Here is a 4,995-nt window from a genome sequence, read left to right on the forward strand (position 1 = left end):
TGGCACAGCCCAGTTGTCATCTGCAGTATACGGTTGACCCCTTTACTGCTGACCATACTCTCTTGCTTAGCAGAGTCCAGATGGCACCATGGCCGACTTGGGATCTCAGAATGGTAAGCTAGTTGGGAGATGTCCAGAGCACCAAGAAAGAACACCCGGTCAATTCTTTTAAGCCCTTGTATGTAGCTCATCACCACACCTACTTAGTGGTAGGGAGGGTGGCAAAAAATGCGACTGTGCTGCTTCTGTGGCATCCTGCCTATGCCAACCTATGTCGCGCCACCAGATGGTTTAGGGCTCTTACTTACTGGGGTCAAAGGAGACAAATAAATCCTTGGTAGGCTACTTTATTTCCTAGGGGTTTTGAGACTAAAATGTTTGCAGCTCAAAGCAGGGAAGGGACAGCTTGTGTGACCACCAGGGAAATGGTGAATGGAAGCCTCTTGAAAGGGGCCACCATAACATTACTTCTAACTAAAACTTTCCTGGATCTAGAACAATGGTTCCCAACCTTGGGTCCCCAGGTGTTTTTGGACTAAAGCTCCCAGAAGTCTTCACCACTAGCTTTGCAGCCCAGGATTTCTGGGAATTGTGGTCCAAGAACATCTAGGTACCCAAGGTTGGGAAGCACTGATCTAGAGGATCGCTAGACAGTTTTACAAGAATTGTGTAGGCCTTTTACTTGGGCAAGATGCTTGAGCACTTTGTTGCAGGTCAAGTCAAGGCACTCCAGGATGAAACTGATTTTCTGGTTTAGATCCAGTTTTGGCATTCAGGCCACCGTAGATCACCTTATATCAAAGTTGGGCAAAACGTAGCCCTAGACATGCTGTTGGATTGCAATTCCTATCAGTTCTTGCCAGCAAAGCCAGTGGTGAGAAATGCTGGGAGCTGATGTTTGACAACATCTGGGAGACCACATTTGATTACCCCCCTCCTCCATATAATGACCTATCATCAGGAGATAAAGACAAGTATGCCTAATTGTTGTTCAATACCATTGTCTAATAAATGTTCAGTACCTTTGATCATGGCATGATGAACCCATGGTATGCCTTCCAGTGGCTCCATTCTTCCCTGAATGGTTGATTCTAGAGGGTGGTGTTTGGGGGGGGTATTGCTCAGCCCCATTGTGTGAGGTTCCAAAGGAACATAATCTTATTCCCTCATGCTGTTTAATTTCTACATGAAACTGCTAAGTGGGTGTGTCATTATCAGTCTACTGTCCATCTTAGAAGTGGAGCTTCCTTGAACAAAAAAGATGGTCCAAAATGTACTATCTTAGGTGAATGTGCCTACAATATACCTTTAGTTATAGGTTTACTGGCTGGGAGCTATAGCAGATACAAAGATCTTGTTATAAGTTGCTGACAGCCTTGAAATTCCTTTTTTTTTTAAACAAAAAAATTCCTCAGATAAAGAGCAGTATATTTCAGATGGGTTGTCACCTTTATGGTGAATGCTCTTACCTAAATACCATTCTTTCCCCTGTAAACAGAGCGCCTAGCAGTCCTCTTATGTAGTTTGGAAGAGGAAGAACACGGCCATGCCTTCGCAGACTCTTGCCCATGGAGGGTGGGGCAGGGAAAGGATCGAGGAATTCTCATATCTTGTGCATAATAGTTATTTCCAAACATAGACCTCAAGAACCCGGGTAAAAAAAATACCCCGGGCATGAATCCCATTGGGTGCTCTTATTAGCATATCCTAGAAGGGGTTACCAACTACATAAGTAGAATCAAAAGAGTGTTGGACTAGGACTCGCAAGACCAGGAGCCACGTGGCCACTTAGCCATGAACCTCACTGTGGGCCACCCAGGCTCTTCCGCATAACCTACCTAGCATAGCTGTTGTGAGGACAAACTGGGAGGAAGAGAACCACATACCTTGTCTTCAAGTCGTTGGAGGAAAGGGGGGATATAAATGGAACAAATAGATAAATGAACACTGGGGGGGGGAGTCAGATCCACATGGAACGGTGAAATTCAAAACCTTTTTAAAAATCTCGAGACATATTTCAGCAAAAGTAGCTTGGGCGAGAGTTGGCAGTTCTCAGTGCAGCATCTAATAAGTCAGAATTCGAGTTCACTCAGCCATTCCCACCATCCCAATTTAGTCATGAATCAAAGTTCAGAATATCTGTTTGAGAACCTGAGCTTGTCAGGAAGAGGCACATCTGAGAAATAATGTGCAAACCTAAAAAACAAGTTCATATCAGGGGCCGTGCTATTCTCTGCGAAATTGATGTAACTCACTTTGGGTCAGAGCACATCAGAGGCATTTTACCATTTTTCTCCATATCTGAACCCACTCAAGCCTGGCCAGAGGGCAATGCTTAAGCTTTATGCCAGTTGGGGACTGACTGGGGTCTTATGCAAGCATCCTGTCACCCTGGCATGCTCTATGTGAACTGAGAAAAGTTGCTGGGTCATGCCATAGAGCTTAGACTTTTGGTAGCCCTGTGGGGTGCTGGATTTGCATCTGTATCTCTGTGTGCTCTCCCTCTATATGCTGTTGCATGGTTTATTATTGCCAACCACCAAGTGAGTTTCCACAGGTGAACAGGGATTCGAACCCAGGTCTCTTGAGTCTTAATCCCACACAAAGTCCACTATGCATCACACTGGCTCCTCTACATGCTGTATTTTTTCTCTCTCTCTCTCTGTTTCTATGTGCATGTACACAGAGAGCAAAACTAATGAAACAAATACTAAATACTGTAGTAGTGCCATGATGTTCCAGCTTCTGCATTTTTCAGCCCATCAAGGTTTGCTCTAATCATAGGTGGCAAGCCTAGGATACAATGGGTGGAGTGTTCTGCTATCGACGTTTAATATTTGTTTTCTTATTCATTGCAATAAATCTATGTCATAAGTCACTGACAGCACTAACAACCCCCCCGCATGAACCAGAACACAGCCACTCTTTGAGATGCTTTAAAAATAATCTGTGTGTGCATGTTTGCGCGCATACACACACACACACACACACACACACACACACACACACACACACACACACACACACACACACACACACACACACACACACACACACACACACACACACACACACACACACACACACACACACACACACACACACACACACACACACACACACACACACACACACCCCCTCTCTACTCCAGTTCTGTAAACAGCATAACACACACTGCAGCAAGCCCGGTGCTCACTCCCTGCCTCAGTGAGACCTTGCTGTGGCATCCACCTCATCAATGCCACACACCTGAACAGGTGTCATGTGTGAAACCTCCCTGTACCATCTTGCTGCAAACCCCAGGCTAGAACACAGCAGAGCAAGCCCAGGAAGATCGTTGAAAGGAATGAGCTAAGAGAAACTGACACATGTGCTCCTCTACTCTCCAGTAGTAATTGGGGCAACAGAGAGCGCAGTCAGTGCCTGAGCTCCATCTGCTGAGTGGTGATGGTGCCCGGGGCCATCTCCACAGCTCCTGTACTGCTCAACACTTCATCTAGCAACCCAGCACTGGATGGGTCAAGCCGGGAGAGAAGAGAAGCAAAATAAATCCTCTCCTTTTGCAGACAGTCAACTGTGTTTTGTGTAGGCCTGCTTGTGCAGCTTTTAGGTTCTGCTCAGGTTCCAGAGATATTTAAGGAGATGAAACATATCAGGGAGGATGAGGCAGGCAGTTAAAAGTGGCTGGAAGGCTCCCCGGTATCAACTCAGTCACCTGGGCGCACAGACAGACAGCTGCAAGGGGCAGCCCTTTGGATTCCTTCCCTCCTCCCAGTCCACTTGTTTAGTGTGGCTCAACCACTACAGGGCATTCTCTCCTTTTACCTGGGGATACTGGAACACTGGCCAAGATGCAGAGGGCTAGGAACAAAGGACTGCTATTGCCAGACATAATTAAGATCTGTTAAGGTGATGGGCTTTCATTTTCAGGACCTCCTCCCACAGCCCAATTAGCACCACTGCCTGGACTCCCCTGCAGAGCAAGCTGTGCAGTCGGGGGCAGATGGTGCTGGCTGCCATGGTTGTGGGTACAGAGAAAGCACCTGTGGCTCAGACACCACGCAGGCATGTGGGCCATAATTGGAGCAGGGGTTTTGGCAGCTGCAAAGCCCTCCAATCTGTTCCCACAGGACTTGTATCAAGAACTGCCAACTCACCCCAGGCTCCATGGATAACAGGACAGGGTTGCCCATTGGAGTGAGCGGCCAAGAACTGTGACAACGCCGTCAAGCAGGGGTGTAAGGTCATCGCTAACAGACCGTACGGTGGAGCAAGAAGCCCACCTCCCCTTGAGAATGTCACCTCTGCTTATGTGATTTTAGGCTCTCTGCCCACGCAGTGAGAAGAGACTTCATCAGCTATGGAAGGGGAGAACTAAAGCTGGTAGGGCATGAGCAGCTAAGCCCATCCCTACTCTGGCTGCTCTCTTGATGGCCAACCCAAGACATTTAGCTGCCTGAGAGGGAGCTCCAAAGGCTCCTGGTTCTGCCACTGCTGACCCCCCCACCTCGGCTCCTGGTGCTGGAGCTGCCAAAGCTTAAAAGGTCCTGCCCGCCCTGGTCGACCTTTGTTCCTGCCCTCCTCTGATTCCCTGTAGTCCGTTACTTGAAGCAGTCTGCTTCACTCCTTAGAAAAGGATACAACCAGGGCCTGACTTAACTCCAGCGATTGACTGATTTTGGAAAAGTTATTTTCCAAAACTCTTTTGGATGTTGCAACATCCATTTTTCATTTCAGGTGACATAAAATCCCAAAGAGATGCTTTGTGGTAAATCTGAAAGCTCAGCGCAGTGCCAAATCGTCCTCCCAACTTGCCGATCCAACTTCACATTACACTCCTGCAGCGAAACTTTGCACTAGGATTTTGCAGTTAGGCCCTTAAATGCAATGTTCAAAAGCTTCCAGTCAATTGAATTTGAAATGGGCGGTCCTCATTTGAAGCCACACCGGCTCTATCCCAACAGAAATGGAGCTCCAGGAATGAGCAACACCTGC

This window comes from Pogona vitticeps, chromosome 2, assembly GCF_051106095.1.
Source record: "Pogona vitticeps strain Pit_001003342236 chromosome 2, PviZW2.1, whole genome shotgun sequence".
NCBI lineage: Eukaryota > Metazoa > Chordata > Lepidosauria > Squamata > Agamidae > Pogona > Pogona vitticeps.